This window comes from Hirundo rustica, chromosome Z (assembly GCF_015227805.2).
Source record: "Hirundo rustica isolate bHirRus1 chromosome Z, bHirRus1.pri.v3, whole genome shotgun sequence".
In the NCBI taxonomy this organism is placed as follows: Eukaryota; Metazoa; Chordata; class Aves; order Passeriformes; family Hirundinidae; genus Hirundo; species Hirundo rustica.
In genome coordinates, this window is record NC_053488.1 from 62,274,216 (window position 1) to 62,294,924 (window position 20,709).

Here is a 20,709-nt window from a genome sequence, read left to right on the forward strand (position 1 = left end):
AGGTTTCCCTCGGATATAGTTAGTTATGCTATTTTTAATGCACAAGAGAGGCATGACTTATAGAGGTATTAATGAAAGGCTGAAGGTGAAATTCTGAAGATGTCTGTTTTCCTAGGTAAGTCAGTAATTGCCTTGCAGAAGTAAATTACAGTAGTAGAATACATCGTGCAGAGTGTAGAAAACCATTTCCAAACAGATTTGCAAAACACAGTGGTGAGAAGGATGGGGAAGAAACTGTCTGCCTCAGTCAAGCAAATAACAAACTGCAGTCAAGATTCAGCACAGCTACCAAAAATTTTCAACAAAAAGATAAAGTCAAAATTATTCACTCCTTTAAAAAACTTGTTGATGCTTAGCCTTTGAAGCTTGGGTTTGATTTTTGGCTTTCCTACAAAGCATTTATTAGCATCTTACTAAAAAATATATGGAATATTTATTTTAAATGTATATATTTCAGTAATTATTTCTACAGTGATTTTGACAACATAAGGAAAATCTGATCCAAACCTCAAGACAAGGAAAAAACCGGCTGTCTATATTTCCTTTCATAATCTCTTCTGGGGGTTTACAAGACATGAATACTTTTTCCCTCCTCTCCCCTTCCCTCCCTTCTTTGTTTCCTCCCTCTCTCTTCCATCTCTTCCCTCCTCCCCTCATCCTACCCAATATATCAGAAGTTCTGCTCAGGTCAATCACATAATGCCTCAAACACTAAAGCATTCCTTTGATTGCCATCCACTTTACTAATCCACTTTGAAGAGTCCTCACATCTCATCCTTATAATCCTCAGGCTCTTTCTTGTAACTGTAATATTTGTGGCAGCAGGAGTGAAATGTTTTGTACCTAGTATTTTGAAGTGGTCCTTAGATGTAAAGATGCAAAAAGTGGAATTTCTCCTGCAGCTGGCAGGATGCACAGAGAAGCACTAGAAAGACAGATCAAGTACCCCTTCTGCTGCTATCCTATGGAGGTCATCTTGCCTGGCTTTGATTCAAAGAAAAATGCAGCTTCACCATTCAAAAGAACATGGTGGTGAGAAGAGATGTTAAGCACAAGAGATCTCTGATGGATGTATTGAAAGATACCATGACTCTCATCAGATATCTTGCTGTTTAAAATGTTATCAGGTAGCATTGAACAAATAGTTGTTTCATTTTCTGGGCCGTTAGTGAAAAGAAAATTATACAGGTAAGCTTAAAGGCCATAACTCGTAATTTAATACTGATATCTATTAGTCTAGAGACAATATTTTCACTTTCGGCAAAGCAAATTAAAGTTGTAAATGTAGACACTTGGGGTTCAGACCCAAAAAAATGGACCTGAATTCCAAGGTAAAAAGCATATTTTTCTAACGTAAGAAAGAGCTGCAAAATGTGTTTGAAAAATAAAGCAATCCTAAAATGTCTAAAGAAAGGCAAGTATTGCAGAATATTTTAAAGATTAAATGAATATTATTAAAAACACTATGGACTTGCACTTAAATTTTAGAATGTATACAAAATATTTCTAATAGGTTCAGTCAACAGAACTACATTTACGTTAGTGCTGAAAATCCTGAAGCACCTTTAAAGGAGAGAACACAGCTAGGGAGGTTGCATCTTCCTGGCAGGAATCGAGACATTTCTTTTGGGCTAGATGTAACATATTGAAGATGATAATTCAGGCATAAGGTATATTTAACATTAAATTAATTTCTGTGCATTTTGAGGGAAGCGGTAGACCAATTTCTACTCCCCTATCGATCATACTTCAAAAATCATGGCAGTCAGGTGAAGTTCCTGATGACTAGAAAAAGGGAACTATAATCCACATTTTTAAAAAAAGAAAAGTGGGATACCTGGGGATATATAGAGCAGCCTCTGTGCCAGGCAAGCTTATGAAGCAGATTCTCCTGGAAACCATGCTAAGGCACATGGAAAACAAAGAGGTGATTGAAAAGAGGCAGCACGGCTTTACACATGCCTTCTGTGATGGAGCTACAGTACTGGTGGATAAGGGCAGAGCAATCGACATTGTCTACCTGTCTACCTGTACTAATGCAAAGCTTTGGACACTGTTTCACATGATAGCCTTGTCTCCAAATCAGAGAGACATGGGTTTGATGGATGGACCACTTGGTGGATAAACAACTGCCTGGATGGCTGCATGGAAAGAGTTGTGGTAAAGAGCTCCTTGTCCACATGGAGACCTGTGGCCAGTGGTGTCCCCAAGAGTCAGTATTGGGGCCAGTACTGTTCAACACCTTTGTTGGTGAAGAGCAGCCTCAGCAAGCTCCCTGATGACACCAGGAACATGCCAGAGAGAAGGGATGGCAACCAGAGGGACCTTAGACAGGCTTGAAAAGCAGGACTGTGTGAACATCAAGAAGTTCAACAAAGTACAAGTGCAGGGTCCTACACCTGGGTCATAGCAATCCCAGACACACCCACGGGTTGGGCAGAGAAGTGATTGAGAGCAGCCCTGTGGATGAGTTGGGAGTGATGACTGATGGAAAACTCCACATGAGCCAGCAGTGTGTACTCACTGCCCCTCTGCTCTGCTCTGCTCTGCTCTGCTGAGACCCCACCTGCATGGTTCTGGGGTCCCCAACATAAGGAGGACATGGAACCCTCAGAGCAAGTCCAGAGGAGGACACTGAAGTTGATAAAGGGATCTGGAGCATGTCCCCTACAAAGCCAGGCTGGGAGAGTTGGGGCCGTTCTGCCTGGAGAAGGAAAGGTTGTGTGGAGACCTCATGGCAATCTTGCAGGATCTAAAGGAAAGCTGAAGAGGCACTCTTCATCAAAAACAGTAGGGACAGGACAAGGGTGAATGGGAACAGATTGAAAGAGAACAGGTTTAGATTAGATGTTAGGAAGAATTTATTCACTGCAAAGGTAGTGAAACCTGGAACAGAATGCCCTCCTGAGAAGTGCATGCCCTATCTCTGGTCTTGTTCAAAGACACGCTGTATGCGGCTTTGAGCAATCTCATGTAGTGGGAGGTGACCGCACCATGGCTGGAACTTAGACGATCTTTAAGGGCTCTTCCAACCCAAACCATTCTCTGACTCTATAATATTCTTGAGACATAATTTTGTACATTTAAAATACTGCCAACTAATACTTTATTGGTACATTAGTTGTACTACTACTTACTAAACATTGTTATTTAATATCTGTGGACTGTGAAACACACCAATTACATTCTTAAACAAAGGTACTAAGGAAAATGGCAGGAGATAAAAAACCTCAGCCTTAATGTATAAGCAAGGATCATAGTTGTTTGTACTATTCCTAACATCTATTCAGTTAAACAAAAGCAGCTTTACAAAACACCACGGACAAGTGTATATATTTTATTCATCCATCTCTTTTATATGTATTTTTATGCAAGTGCTGTTATATGCTTATATGCAGTATTATACTTTATTTTACACTGCTGCCAAATATTTATAATATATCCAGGTAACCTACTGACCACTGTATTTTGTTTTTTCTTTCACGGTGTTAGTAAAATCCAAGGGCAGAATTGCATTTTTAGCCTAACAGTTAAAATAGTGTCCTTTTTGCACCGATAAAACCATTACAAAAAAAAAAAAAAAAAAAAAAAGGGTCTACTGATGATTCCCCTCCCCATGCTTATAGCAGGAGTTTCGTTGCTCTTGATAAAGTGTTTTTAAGATCAAATACTTCCCCCTCAAAATTTAAAAACAACATGATGATACTACAAAACCAAAGCCATTAAGTCCTTCAAGATGCTCCTATCCATTCAGAGGTATTGCAGCAGTAGAAGTAATACATTTCTTTAAAAACAGAAAATCACAGTTGCTTTGAATGTAGTTGCTGCGTATTCATATACTATACAAGTTATCCTAAAGGAGATCACAGCAAACAGGAATCTAATTTCCACTTCTGCTATTCATGTAACTGCAGTGTTAACTCAAGAAAGGAACGCCATCTTTATCTAACACCATTTTTCTCTTTACTATTTATTTCTCATCCATTTACATTGTATGGTCTGTAACAAGTGTTACACTTGTCATATGCAACCCTTCCTGCAAAATGTGTGCTACTTTTTACTGCTACTCTGCTACAGTACTGCAGAGTGGAACCTTTTTGGCTAATCTTGTTTGCTAATATGTTTTCTCGACAGTAGGATAAACAAAGCACTTACAGTCAAGTACCAAGTGTAGATGTTCTAAAGTTCAAATACCCTTTTCACTGACATTTCTTTGAAACATACGCATCGCAACATTATTTAGGAAAAAAAAAAGACAACAACCAATGACAAAACAAAACACTCGAAATTCCCTACATCTAACAACATACAGGGGAGTTATTTTTCAGGTAACATCTACTGTAAGCTATTGCAGAAATTACACATTCTCCAGAGCCGACTGTAAGTATGTGACAGGTTATACAAGACTAAAAGTCTCCACAGCAATTCTGAACACATCAAACCATTTATGACCACTAAGTGATGCTCTCACAGACACTGATCACCACACTCAGTACTGCCTGGGTCTTAGATCTTGCTCACATTCAAACATTATTCATGTCTGCCTAAGAAGTGATATAAACCACTTGTCCAAAAACCCAAACTTCAAGAAGCAAGCACAATTCCCTTTTTTTAAGAAATTCAAAATGAACATACACATTAACTGAAAGAATAAATATTTCCCTGCGTAAGAGTTGTAGTACACACAGGAATAGTTGTGTTTAGTGCATTACAGAAAATACTACATTTCCCACAGAGGAATATCAGAACTTATATTGAGCATTTCTTCCAATGAACAAAAATAAACACCACTATGGTGCCTGAGTGACTAGCAAAAATAAATATATGCTACATAAATATGCATTCATTTCAAAGCAGAAATTACATCAAATATTATTAAAAAACCTCTTTATGCTAAATCCATATACACAAACTGTCACAGCAGAAAGCTAATTAAGCAAATTAAGCATTAAAATTGCTCAGTTTATTAATGAGATTGCATTGTGTGGGCTGCCTTATGCACAGTACATAAAGAATTCAAAATTTCCAGCACCTCAGACACACAAAAATATAAATCCCAGAATGAGAATAATGTAATGTACCACACATGGGTAGTCATGGTAGCATTAAATAAGTAGAGAGTAGAAGGCAGAGAATTTAGTTGGTTTGTTTTGTGGTTTTTTTGGTTGTTTCTTTTTTTTTTGGTGGGAGGGGCGGATTTATTGATGTTTTTTGTTTGGTGTTTTTTTCTGTGTAATAATCATGAAATCATAAAAGTGATTGTGGTATATAGTAAAGATTTTACTTCTACTGCAGCAGAAATACTCAGGACTTTCAGAAACTAAGCAAGGAAAAAACACCCTTATGTTCAGACTATCTAGCTGCAGATTATAGGCTTCCAATTAGAACAAACTGAGTTAATAGGCCAAAGAGAGTCCTGACAGCTAAAAGATTAAATCTCTAAAGCATTACAACTGTAGTATGATTTAAGAAAGTACACCCACATTACAGATAAAGAAATAAAGTTTTAGTTCTCTCCTTAATTAAACCAACCTATTTCTATTCACTGACATATGATTCTGCACATGAAACAAGGTTCATTACTACCAGTTAAGGATAATCTAAAAGGGTGGCACTGTTATCTCAAAAAAGAGAAGGAGAATAAAGAATGCATCGTGACGATATAAAGGAAGCAATAAAAGTGGAATCCATGAGCCAAGATGTTGTAGAGACACAGCACGTGTCCATTCCTGCTGACAGCTTTTACTGATGAACTGAAAGAGTGAACTGCAGAGCGTAAGAATCTGTATTTTTCTTCACTGGACTGTAGTAGAGAGTGAATCCTAATTAGGAACAAATTCACTAGTACAGTTCTTTACATTGCTATTAATAGCCTTAGAGTTATCTTTAATCCTTCTCTGCGAGGGCAGAGTTTAAATAAGAGAATTCATGAACATAAAAATAAATAAATCCAGGCTGTGGAAATTAATATTCCAAAGAATAAGTATTTAAGAGTCTGTAATTATCTGTTGTATCCATAATAAATCAGAAGATTTTACTATACAGAAAACTATACATTAGAATTTAACTGATAAAAACCCCTAAGCTTTTCTAGACACTGAAGTGCATCTCACTTTCTGAGTAACATGTTTGCTTACAAGAAGAAGCAAGCAGTAATATCTTTGTAAGCTGACAGAGACTGGAACAAAGCACAGTGGCTTTCAAACACACAAGATCTTTACTAAGCAAGAAAAAAGAGAAAAAGGAAAAGGATTTTATTTAGGTTTTATTTCTTTCCAACATTCTGACCAGTGGTGTATCTATCTCCTTTATATATATCCTTTATATATAGATATCTACTTCCTTCTCTCAATAAAATGAAACATTGAAAGAGAAAAACTAAGACCTGCTCATCCATATTCTTTTTGAAAACCAGACATTCCAACGTTGCATTTTGTACATCTTACAAGAAAAAAAAAAAAAAAAAGGGAAAAAAAAAAAAAAATCTTGTGATCTCCAATGTCAGGGCAGAAATCATTTCCTTTCATCACAGAAAACGAAGACATAGCTGTCTTTAATCCATGAGTTATGAAAAGTTTTGATCCAAGAAGGAACATTCAAGGAAAATCAAATAACAAAATTCTATTTTCTGTTGACGCACATTGCCTTCTCAAGTATTTTGAAATCCATTATATGTCAATATTGCAGCTATTCATTACACTACCCATTTCTATCATATTATTTTTAGTTCTCCACTTTGTTTTGATTAAACACGTGATCAAAATTAAACACAGTTTTCACAGTTTCAGTAGCTGACATTTCAGACACCCATTTGCTTTCCAAATCTTTCATTGTTATCTTTTGCCAAACAGCTTTCCTGCAGTCATAGGTTCGGTAAAAAATATCTAACATTTGAGCCAAAGCAAGAGCAAAACCGTTAGTTCAAAGTATAACTGACATTTACACTGGCCAGCTTTTAAAGCAGCTATGGCTTTACTTAGTAAAAATTACATTAATAGAATGCACTAACAAAAGAAAATTAATGCTTTTTCCATTGAGCTGTTGTTCTGGTTACCAGCACAAGCTACTACATTCATGTTCATAAAATCTGAACATGGGGATTTGTGAATTGCAATTGTTACCATGACATCAGTATTCCAGGTTGCATCACTCTGAAGTACTGCAGTAATTGCACTGACAACACTAAAACAATCACTAAAGCTTTCATACACAATAGCACCAGGCATGTGTAATATCCAAGCTGCAACTATAATGTAATGTCCATTCATATTCTTCAAACCTTAGCAATCATTAGTAGCATCCAACTCTAAGAAGTAACAAACATGGTGTCTTAATAATGTTCCATGCTTCAAAGCTACAAGTTTTAATCTCCAAAGTAGTGCGTGTATCACTGAAGGATAGACAGTGTCCTTGCCATTCCAATAGACAATAAGAGAATAAGCAAGAATGCATCTTCAGATGGGAAAGTGTAACATATCTGCTTATCTTAGATATCTGATACCTAGAAACACTGAAATAGGGAGACTGAAGGGAGAAAACTGATTACAGCCATATGAAAGAACACTACTATACAAATCAGCCAGTTATCCATACATACCCTTATTTCCTCTTCCTCACTTTTGCAAGCACAATACTAACAATGTGATAGAAGGAAGACATTGAAGAGCAAAACTTCTAAAAGACATGCTAATTTCTTAGTTTAATTTAAAAACTCTCCTGAGGATATTACGAACCTATTAGTGCCGGAAATGGAAAAAAATCTGTTCATCATCTGAAAGTGAAGTGGCTGTGACATATTGCGAAGCCCTGGCAGAATGAAACCTACATCCTACCCTGTTCAGCACTCCTGTACCAGCTCTATGTACAGCTGCCAGGCAGCACAACCACCTTTGCATGTGTCCAAGTGCCCCCCACACCATGCTGCCTGCCCTGCAGCCCACATTGTATCATCAGCATCATGTTTCAGCTGCAGTTTTGCTGGCCTAACCACATTCAGCAGACCACAAGGACAAGCCTAACTTGACCCACAGCAAAGCTGTGGATCAACCAGCAATATGTCAATGCAAGGAAGCTTGTGTTGCCTTGTGGTCTCTGCTGCACTTGTGCACAGCCATGCCTGTGGAAAAGCCTTCTCCAGTGGTCCGTGACAAAGGGAAGAGAGGCTTACAAAAGTCTCTGCCAATAATGAAAGCAGGAGACTTCACTGTAGCTTTGGAGCTACTTCAGACATTAAAAGTGATTTACATGAACTGAAAAATAAGTCGGCAAAATCTCCAGTCTCCAGGGCTCATGCTGGATCAGCAATGTTTGCACACTTTCTCCCCCTACTCTGGAATTCCCAGCTCTGGACACAATCCTGCAATTTCTCTTAGTTCTCCTGAGTTATTTGGGAGAGAGATGTGGCATCCCTCATAAACACTGCTACTCTGCTGAAGTTTCCCTTGTACCATCGGTCTATCAGTTTTGGGGACAGAACAGCCAATATAAAGACTCTCTGTCCCTTGCAAGTGTGACCAGGATCAGTTCTGAGGGAGGATTCTGTGAGCATGGTTTTTACTAAGTTGTGAATCTTAAACTGTAGAAAAGAATTTGTCTATACTGAATGAAAAACTGTCAGCATAAGAAAAGTTCTAAAATACAGTCAGTGCTGAAAAATAAGTATTCTTCTAATTCGATTTTTTGAATGCCCTAAAAATGACATTGTGTCAAAAGATAGCTTTATGCACTTGACAAATATACACAATTTATTGTGTTTAACACACAGTATAACTTTACTTACTGTTTTGAAGAGTAGAATAGATGCATTTGCATTATCTTGGTTTATTTGGTTTGAATTCAACATTTTTTTCTTATTTCTCTTAGTCTGCACCAAATACTACTTCTGAGAAGATGCCAGGGATTTTTTTTTGCTTTTTTTTTTACTGATTAAATGAACTTCAGAAATAACTCCTTACCTTCCCACCCCCCTCCCCCCAAAGTCTTGCTTGCAATTACTTGTAGCTCTTCCTGTTGTTGTGTAACATTGTTTTTTACTTATATGTAAAGTTTAATGAGACAATGGAGTGTTGGGAGTGATACTATGTTACAGAAAGCAAGCTAGTAAATAAATTTCAGTGAGATTTTCTGTAGCTGAAAGAGAGGACTCTAGACTGGGCTATGTGAAAGGTTTAGTGTAACACATTACTTGGATTATTTTTATTCACCTTCAAGAGATGAGCAACTGCCCAAGCAGAATTCATAGAATTATGCAAGTTCACACACCAATATTACATTTGTCAAAGTAAGTTTGAGTAGGTGTTATTCTTAGAGCAGCATGAGAGAAAAACAAACACAATTTTGTGCTCCTACTCTTAGAAATGCTGGCCTAGTACTACAGTAGAAAATATGATCTGGGTTTATTTCCCAGCAACACTTCTTACGTACCAGAAAAGATTTATGTAAAAAGACTAAAGGGTAACAGAAACAGTCACTACTATTTCCTTTGAGAAGATAAAGCCAAACACAAGTTAACTTTTCAATATATTTCATTGCTCAAATGGCATTTGTGAGGTGACTGAAAATGAAAATAATTATCCAGGCAACTCACAGGAGAATTAGGGTGCTGACACAAAGCTCAAAGCCCATTTCATAATAAAGACTCCATATTTCAGAAAGTGTCTATGGGCTGTGTATGTCCAGGGATATTGTGAAAAGCTGGGAATTTTAACTGCTTTTAAATTCAACTGAAATGGGAATGAGACATTTAGAGTATTTCGTGTTACTGAATATACTGCTTCATCTCAAAAACATTAATCTGTGCTATATTTGTCCTGTGTATGACAAAGGCAGCTTGTCACAAAACAGGACTATTTTTCAATTTATTATATATGGAATATTATGAACACTGACACAGACTCATATGCTAACAGATCAAGTATTCAGGTTAATTTCATGCAATTACATGCACAATAATATAGAACCACAAAATGCCTAACCATGACGATTAACAAAGAATGAACCATAAGGAAAAATTTAGCTGGTGCTAGTGATGGGGAAGATATTGTCTCCCAGAAATTAGTTTCTCACTAATGAAAAATAAAATAAACCTGCTTTCTTAAAGATGCACATTCTTTTCAGAGTATGGTACACATATACATAAAACGTCTAAATGTGGCAGCATATTGGATCACTTGAGATCACCTAAATTGTTTTTAGAAAGTAAAAGCTGCTGAGAAGTTTTTAAATCATTAAAGCACCAAATAGATCTAAGAAACTCCATATATAAGGCACCCAAATTCTGATTCCCAGTTCTCATTTGTAAGGACCCAGGCAGCTAATAAATGAGGATCATAAGGCCAAGGAAAGAACCAGCAGATTTGGAGAGAACAAGGCAATGAGGGGAACAGTGAAACAGCTGGAGCAGCAGCTGCTCCAAGGGTAACTTCTAGGCTTTCTCATGCACTCCCTGTATCCCCGGCAAAGGCTTCCCCATGCGTGCACTGAGGCAGAAACCATCATAAACTTAATTAAACAGCAGAAAATAAATGGGGGAAAAAAAAATCCTTTGCGCCTTTCAATTTTTTACAGCAAGGGAGAGAGCAAGGTGGAAGGAATCAGGTCCTGGGAATTGATGACAGTAATGTGGACAATCCCAGACCAGGAAACAGGAAAACTGCAACGGTATTCTCCTGCTCTAGAGAAGAATTAACAAAATTAAAAAGCTTTTTATTCCTTTCTCTCTATGCATCTTATCACACAGAAAATTATAAAAGTGTACGCAGTGATATCAGTCATGGGAAATGCTTGTAAAAGCACAGCAGTTTGGGACATTTAAAAATAAGCTTGACAAAACATTGCTAAGACTTTATGCAGTAAAATTTTATGCAGGATCATCACAAAGGCCTTAATAAGCCTGATTTTCATAGTTGATGCCAGAGCTCTGTGTTGACTACTATATGACTACTTTTATAGTAACAGCATAAATTACTCCAATTCCATGCTTGTATTTGTATGCTGAATTCACAAAGAGGCACTTATTAATTCATTAATACCTATGATTATAAATGACCTATTTGCTCATAAAAGTTTATTAAAAGAAAATCCAATGGGTTTACCACCGGAAATACTAACTATATCAGTTCATAAATTTTCCTTTAAACATCCATCCTACAAAGCCAGAAGAAAATTCCTGTGCTGCTCAAAATCAACAATATATTAATGCCCACCATGAGAAAGACAATCATACTAACCTTTTACTTAATCTCGGTGTTCCTTATTGCCACTTCCCAACTAAAATGACAGCCTGCTACACCAATTACTTAGAAATAGATAAGGTTTACACTAAGACAGACCTCCACACAAAACTGCTTAGTGAGGTGTGGCAGGTCTTCCTGGCAGGAACTTGCTGCCCAAGACATCCATTGCTCCTCATAACTCCTTTTTTCTTTTTCTCATATTATCCCCTGCAAATAGTCCGCAATGCCCAGAATTTTTTATGCAACAGATATAGAAAAAGGTAATTAAAACTTCAACAATTATTATGTGATCAAAAGCACCACACTGCTTCTATTTTCAGCAAGATTTAAAAATCAGAATCAGAGGAACACCCCCAACCTCTTTTTGTTTTGAGATTAATAGGTTCATAATCACAATTGCTGTTTTCCAAATAAATTCTGACCTTACACATTACAAAGAGTATGAAACTCCCTGAATACTTCAGTTCGACTGCACCAAGCTGAAATGTATGTTACCCTTTTTCTACTTTCCTTTCTTGTTCCTCCTCTGTCACTGAAAAGAAGATTTTAGAAATTCAGTTAGGAGCCATCCCACCACAGGGTAATCAAATCTACAAAACAAGAGAGCTAACAATATAAAGTTTATCTCCAACAAGAATTTAGTCACTGACAGCAGGAGACCAGCAAATACATCCCAAATATGCTGTATTTGGACCAGTGTCGTCAATTCTGATCTCTAAACCAAAGATGACACAGTGGAACTAGAAAAGGTAGCTGGAAGGGCAATTGAAAGGGCAATGAAATGGCTTTTTTACAGAAAAGAAAAATAAAATACCCTAGATAGACTAAGTTTCTTCAGTTTGGAAGAGTGACAGCTGAAGGAAGATTTAATCAGATCACAAAATGCTATTCACCAACACCTTAGTGTGAGTGACTAATCTTTTTCCTATTCACCACTACCAAGGAAAAGATTAGTCACTCACTCTCATAATGCAGAACGTAAGAATTAAATAAAACTATCAAGATATAATTTCAAGACATAGCATTACTAAAATTCTTGTCTTAGCTAAAATCAGCCATTCTTTCACATTTCCTACACTGCTTCGTTTCAGAAAATCCCTTAAGAAAGTGGAACTATAATTTGAACATTTTCAATGGATTATATGCTCTCCTCCAGTAAATTCCTCCTTTTTTCTTGCAGGGAAGTGGAGTTGGGGAAACACACAAAGTCCTGGGGTTTAAGGTAAATGTTTAAGGTAAATGCACTGTCCCCTGACTTCTTCACCCAAAAAGGCAGACGCATGACTTACTGAAAAAAACCTGCATATCTGGGGAAATTAAGGACATATTAAGTCCAAGCTTGTTCTAAAGAGTGGGAGACTTGTCCTGTTCTCCTGTGTGAATAAACATTAAAAACATGAAACAGGAACAACTAATGAAAAGAGAAGAGTGAACACAGCTGCAGATAATTGCACTGTCAAGAGGTAAGACAATGTCTGGACACTTAGTGATTTAACTGGTGTGTCCAGTAGCCCCTATCAACCACCCTCCTCGAGCACATGCAGCCTAGAGACAGATACCCACCATCAGAACAAATGGAGTAACATGTTTGAATGCACATTTCAGATGTTAAAATTGAAAGAATCAGCTCATTGTGATGAAGTTATGTATCAGTTCAGTTCATCTGCAGTACCAGCACACTGAGGAAAATGTTGCTTAAAAGAAAGAAAAGGCATTCACATCTAAGAACACTACTTATAGAGTATTTGCTTTATTTATTGTAACATTCACTCATGTAAATTTGGTCACATCTTATGGGAATACAATTATTACAGGTTAACACACAGAAATTAACATATACTTTTATTTTTCATGTATTTTCAGTTGGTTACCTTCAGAATGTGTGATTTCCTAGCACAAAACATACTAATTTTCTTGCTTTTCTTTTTTTTTTTTCTTTAATGGAAAGGAGGAAATAGAAATAATAAAATCATAGGAAAAACCAACAAACAAACTTGATGAGTCCTAAGTTGATGACGAAGTTATTAAGTCAGTGGAAGCATCAAGTACACTTAATTTTCTGTCTCATGTCTCTTCTACATGTTTGCTGAGCTGGCAATAATTTCCTAGACTTCATCTTACAGCTGGTGAGCTTCAAGCTACCCTTTCCACAGAACAAGTTACATAAAAACAATTTCTGTACTTCATCCATTTCCACTTTTTGCAGCAGAGGAGAATTGTGTTACTCCTGAAACTTTCTTTATTTAAATAAAGAAAGTTTCAGAAGTATCACAATTCTTCTTTAGAGAGGAGAAAAAGAAGAAAATTATCTTGATTTCCATTTCGTTTTACCCTGGATACTCATCTAGTACGTCTAAAAATTCTTTTTCAAATTATTTACTATGCCTTTCCTTGCCTAACTTGTTCTGAATTCTTAAATGGTTTGAACATCAGGTTTTAAGGAAAAAAAAAAAACAACTCTATTTTAAATGCCATAATTGAGTAACACTATCTTCTGGGAATGTCTCCATGAAAGCAAGACCTTATGGCGCCTTGGCCCTAATGCACAGGAATTATCCCTACAGATGACTCAATTTAAAGGCAATCATTCATATTTTAATTATGAAGTCCCCCTGACTCGCATTTTGGAGAAACTTTAAAATATTGCATTTTGATGCTTCTTGAACATATACCTCCTTCACACTTGGGAAACATATAATGAGTTTATATACCCTAATGATGCCTGAAAGCAAATACCAGAGTAGCTTGATGGGAAGAAAACCAGCAGTGAATACACTTGGAGGCTGATAAGCTGGCCATCATATGTTGGAATGTTGTTGAAACTGTTGTAGAAAAATGTGACACTTTTAATATGAGGAGGACTAAAGTATTCAAACAAATGGAAAGATGAGTTCAAACAGTACAAGCTTTGTTTAGAGGGACTGACTGATTTAATGAGCATCTGACTTCTATTCACACCATGTTGATTGTAAAATAACAAATGCGATGATTGCATAATAACAAATGTGATGATTGCCTGGCTCAAACCTCCCAAGAAAGAGCTGTTTTTTCCTATTGTTCTACTCTGCCTGAAGCATTGCTTTTCTTATGTCATTGTATAAAGCAAGATTTCTTTTTTTTGTTGTTCAATATTTTTAAAGGAATGTACTTGAACTCAGGTTTCCAACATAATACTGACTGGAAAACAGGCTAAATAGTCTCTTAGGAGTACAGAATCCTTTCAGAAGCTGGCTGTGCATTCAGAAATATGGATATCCACATAAAGGACTATCAGACTTAAGAGGAGTGCAAAAAATGGGTAGTTGGAACTTTGGGTATATTAACCACTACAACTGAGCTACAAAAGCCAAGATTTCTTAGCTTAAATTAGAATCAACAATTTTTATATGCCATTGTAAAATCACCAAATTAATTTCTCATGCATGGAAATAAAATGCCCCATGAATCTTTCTTCTGGAAAGGCACTTCTAATTTAAAAATGTTAGTGAGCATGTCTTTTTATAAATGGGAGGGAGCTGATAACAATTATCATCCTTGATATGATTTATTATTTGGCCTTATGCATTTGTTGACCTCCACAGAGAGGTCAGCTATTCCAGTTTCTGGAATTAAAGGCATTAATTTCTCATCAAATAACATTAAAGAACTTTAATTTTTCCTCATAGCTGCAGGCTACCCTAGGAAATGGATTTAGAGTGAGTAGAACCTAATTTCAGTCAGATGCAACAAAAGAGGCTTTAATGTATATTCAGTTTGTTTACTATTTGCTGATGTTTAATTCTACATGAATGGGGAAGCTTATTTTCAAGCTATAGAAGATCTCCCCTCAGCTCATAGCCACAGGACTTCTGTACCATGGTGGAATAAGAGACATTTCCTCTCATACAGCTTACACTCCTGAGAAAGGAGTCTAAATTCAGAAACCTTCTTGGACTATACAGCAGCCAACATTGGGACTAAGTGTTCCAAGTTGCACAGAAAAAAAAAAAAAATTTAGTAGGTGACATCTGTGAAATTTCAGTTCAAGTCAGAAAATTAAGAATCTAAAAAATTTCACTTACTGACAAATGGACAAAGTCCTGAAAACAAAAGAGTTGCCAAATTTTATGAAGATGCGTTCACAATGATTGTTTATAAAAAAACCAAAAAGCTCAACATGCAGTTATAAAACAAGTGTAAGAGGACATAAAAGCACTGGAAACTTCCTATACAAGGTCTTAAAACATTATCTTTAACAATTCTTCAAGCTCTCAAGAAAAAACAGTATCAGTTCCAGCCTCCTAGGAGGCAATGACAGCAGGGAAGTTGCAGCATGTGTGTGCTGGTGGACCACTCATGCCACAGAGGAACTGAGCAATCCAGACCCTATCAGAGATAAGAAAGAGATGAACTACACCTCCTTCAAGGCCTTGTGGATTCACAGGCCTCTGGAGGTACCAAAGACAGAGCAGGCAAAGTCCAAAATTATCTAAGTGGGAGTCTCATGAAGAAAGGGGCTGGAAGCACCTGACTTCTGGCATCAGGTAACTAAGTGACTGGAATGAAACTTTGCAGAGAACTTGTTGGACACCACACTGACCATGACCAAGCAGTGTGCCCTTACAGCAAAGACAGCCAGTAGCCTCCTGGGAGCTGATCATTCCTCTCCACTCATCTCTGATGAGCCACAGCTAGAGCCCAAGGCACCATGCTGGACTCCCAGTAGGAGACAGTGGGCCTTGCTGTGAATTTTTAATTTGATTTGCTTATCTGTAAACAATTTGTAAAGAATTTCCATCAACATGGCAGGAGATGCTGCCTTCTTTAATACTAACTGGGCAAATGCTGAGCTTCTGTGTGTTTCAGCCATAAGAAAAGATTGTTACAAAAAATTCTGTTAAATGTTTTATTGTTCTAAATCTAGCTTTATTATTAACAACAACTGTTTGAGAAACAAGGCTGGAAAGATTTGGGGCCCCCATGTAAGTTTCTATTTGAGGTACTGTGCTGTAATCCTGCTAGAAGCAAGATGTCCCCTGGCATTACATGTACATGCTTCCTTCACGGACACTGCAGAAGAGTAGAAGTGACCTAGATCCAGTGCCACTGCACACATGATCCTAACCAGCTCTGATACTCAGAAGAGGAGAGGTCAGTCAAGCTGGCAGGGGACAAGCCTAGGTTTCATTTATATGATAGTGAGAAGAGGCAGAGTGACCAGCAGAGAGGCTGGAGAGGTTATGGCATGGATGACTGAGTCTTTGCTACAGAAATAATTACAGTATTATGGCAGTAGCTTCCTCTCTGAACACTGAGAGGAAAACACTGACAACATTTTACACAACTAGACAATATCTGAAGGATTTTAAATTTCATAACAAAAATGAATGACTCTCACCTAACTGTGCATGCAAATGTCACTTTTCTAGATATTCACTGATGCCTGCCATTGGGGACAATCCTTAACTAGCACAGCAATTATATAGCTATGTATAAAGTATCAAATTTAGATAAAATTTGGGTTTGGATAAAATTGGTTACTAATTTGGATGATGATGCACTTATTGACAGATCACTGTAACAACAGCCCTCTACTTATCACACTCTCTAGATTCAAAAGGTGCTTGAAGTTATACTGAAAGGCATCTTTGAAATGTTGAAGAATTCAGCATCTAAAGGCAGTCAAAAACCTAGTATTCTTCAACCTACCAAAAGGGATTACTTATTCTGATAGTCTGGAAGCAGCTTTTTGTTTTTGCAGGCTTATATTGCCTAGAAAGCTTTTCACCTTAAACTATACATTTCCTGGACTTAATCCTATTTCTAAAACCTACTTCTATTTAAGACCACTGTGCAGAAAAAGACAGATCAAGACATAGCGGGGTCCAGCAATGCCAGAAGGGATCTATATTCTGTCGTGGACACAAATCTGACTCTGACATTTCTTTCCACCTGAAGAATTAAATGAAAAAAAAACCAACAACCATTTCTGACATTAGTGCCGTTTCATTTAGCTGAATGGCAAGACACAGTACACATCAACTGGAGATGAAACTTGATGTCTCCATTTTAATTTTTTTTTTATATATATATATATATATATATATATATATATATATATATATATATATAAAATATATATATTTGTCTTTTGTGGTCTGGCACAGGAACATAATAGAACCTCTAAGTATAACGAAGCATTAATACGAAGGCAATATTATCTTTTAATCCTATAGATTGAAAGACCATGTTGAGAAGTAAAACGGAAAAAAAAAAAGTCTGCAAATACAATTGTAGGTTCACATTTTAAGATGATTCAAGTATCTTGCACTCTGTTCTTCTGCTATTCCTCAATATAATCGCGTTCACCCAATATTGAAGTTTAATTGCTTACCACTGTTTTTCCTCAGCATGGGAACTCCTGCATGTCTGGAATATATCCACAAATTTTTAATACATGACCCATCCTTAATAGTAGATAATATAAAAATATTTTCAGCTATACTCTCTTTCTTTGAGTATAATTTAATTTTTTCCTTGAAAGTGTTCAACTGGATTCCCATGGTAATTTTTGTTTTTAAAGAATATCTTAGTAACTCTAATTGAAAATAAACAGCCATAGAAAATAATCTGTTTCAGAGCTACTGGATCATTTTAATAAAAAAAGTCTTGCTAACATTTTTCTAACAACAAAAGGAGAGGAAAATGGATTCTACAGCATAATTTAGAAGCCTCTCTAAGGCTATTTGTTCATGAAAAATAATTAAAGAGTCTATGAATCAGATCAATAAGCAACTTTAGTCACCAAATATACAATATGTACTGCAACTGGAAGCTGTGGATACATACCTTTGTAAAAGATCCTCACAGATCAATTAAAACTATGAGCTAAAATAAATTATAAGGAACTAAATTTTAATGTAAAATTACTACCTGTTTGAGGTTGATTAAAGCAATTCTTAGATTTTTTTTACTCTAATGAGTGAGTTTTTAAAAATCTACTAAGCATGTCCTGCTTTCTAAGCCCCCAGAAAGCTGTCTCATCATCTTTGCTGTGAAATTTCTTACACTTGATTGGAATTGCTCTCCTTGCAATTTGTCTGTTGTCCCTGATCTTTTTTGTTATGCATGTCTGGGAGGAGTCCAGTTCCACTTTCTTCAAAATCTCCCATTAGCTAGCAGAAAATGCTCGCTAGTCAGCCTGTGACCTCCTTTAGCATTCTCTGCAGAATGAAGGAGCACAGTTCTCCCAGTCCCCTCCTTACACTCCAGGCAATTACCTGGAAAGCTGCCTGGGCTATGCCAAGTTTGTCAATGTCTTTCTTATACTGAGGCACCAAAATCAGACACAGGCAGCCCAGATGTGTTCCAACACACACACACACACACACACACACACTGCAGCACTGCTAATCATTTCTAGTTTCAATGCCTTTTGAAAAACCAGTTTCCATTCAGATAGATGGTTATGATTGGAACCCAGCATTAACTCTAAAAAGCAGTTAAAACTGATGTACATTACCACAACTAATTTTATAGAGTTAGAGAGGAGACTGGGAATGATGCCAGCGGTTGGTTTTGAGAAAAATAAATCATGTATATAAAGGAGTGATAAATACGAAGCCTCTTCCTCAAGCAAGCCTGCCAAACTGAATTTATCGAAGTAGCACTTGTCAAGGAAAAAAAAGAAGAACAAGAGCAAACACCAAGTGCAGGAGAACCAATGTGATTTACAGAGGCAGTCAGCTTTAGCCTCCCTCAGGTACAAGAGACGTGATTGCAAGAGCAGAATTTCTTTGGCTTCAAATTGCTTTCGGAAGCAGAGACCTCAGAGACTGATGCTGACTGAACAGAAGACCTTTAGGCGTATTATGAAGCAAAAAGCATTTCAGATGCTCAGCAGCTTTCATGGGTTTACTAGATATTGTTTGTAACATGTCTGGCCAGCATTTGGGATACATGCTTTGAATGCTGCACAACCCCATAGCTCTGAGCACACAGGTGCAGCTTAGGTGACTCTGTAAGAAATACTGCAGATTGGAAAGAGATTCAGTTCATCTACACAACAAATAATCTCAAAAACAAAGTGCTAATTTTCCCTGCGCAGATAAAACAACCCAAAGCAGTAGCCTAACAGCATCAGAGTCACAGAAGGATTACACAAAGACAAATTTCTGCATAGTAATGTCACATCAGTACATGGATCACAATTTTTAATAACCTTATTTTACTATGTTTAATTTTCCTGAAGCGTTTCATGGGTTTTGCTTGTTTGTTTTTTCTTTTATTTTTTTACAATAGTTTCTAGGTTCAGTATATTCTTGAGATTTTCCCAAACTAAACTATTAATGATTAATATAAATAAAGTATTGAGTATTTTTAAAAAATCTCACTGATACACTGGTTCATGTTCTATAATTCACAGTAAAACTTTCTTGCCTGAGAAGCTGATACTTCTTACTGGAATTTCAAAGAATAGTTTTATACTGTAATAGACAAAGCACTTCTAACTGCACGACAATACCCATCTGTTCTTTTTGCACCCAAGAAAAGTACCTGAGGATAGAAATAAATCTTTTATTTCAAGAAACCTGAATTTGTTAGGTTCAGAAAGCATTGGGAATTTTTTATGCACTTACTGTTCATTGTTTATAATTTTAAACAATTGGTATTGTTGACATTTGGAAAAGTGTCAGTGGAAAAGTCCTTTACATTTCAAATGCGAATGCATGCAAGCCATGGACAGGTCCTCCATTTGTGAATTCTGTGATTTTTCAAAAAAAATAAAAGTCAGCTTTCTGCTTCCCATTTTGTTGCTGCATCTTTCCTTTTAACCTTTTTATACATTTAATAGTCACATATTAAAGAAACCCCAAACCATATTAGTGTTCATGATGCAAATAATACATAGTTTTGAATAAATACACTTCAGAATGCTCCCTGAGATTTAGTCAGATTTTTTTTTTTTTTTTTGATTGTCAGACATACTTTCTAATGTCTCTAGGCATTTATATTACCAAGGGGGAAAAAAAAAAACAAAAAACAACAACAACAACAACAACAACAACAAAAAAAAAAAAAAAAAAAAAAAAAAAAAAAAAACAAAAAAAAAACACCAACACTGTTTGAAACATAACATATGGTTCTCAGAAAAATTCTATTAATACAGCTTCACAGGATGCTGGTACATACACACAATTGGATAATTTCAATATGAAAAAGAATGCAGCAGGTCAGCAACAAAAATCTCTGTGTTCAAAATAAGAATTTTTGCATATACAACTCAAGTAAATACCACAGTATAAAATAACTACTAGTGGGGTAGAATACAAAGTTCTGAAATTTCAGCCAAGATCTACTTCTTCTCTCACAGGTTCCACAAGAAATATGCTCTATCCCTTCTTTTGTCAAGAGTCTCTCAGAAAACATCAGGTCTTCCCATGCCAACGTGTTTCTCTGTTTCAGTGTCTGCCCTCCTGAAAAGCACAAACTTCAT

At 36.5% G+C, this 20,709-nt stretch overlaps 1 protein-coding gene across 2 annotated transcripts in view; it reads right to left on the reverse strand.

The window, feature by feature from the left end:
- The window catches only part of PRR16 (proline rich 16), a 141,420-nt gene that overhangs the window by 57,938 nt on the left and 62,773 nt on the right, over positions 1 to 20,709 (reverse strand). The gene's annotated exons all lie outside the window — the stretch shown is intronic.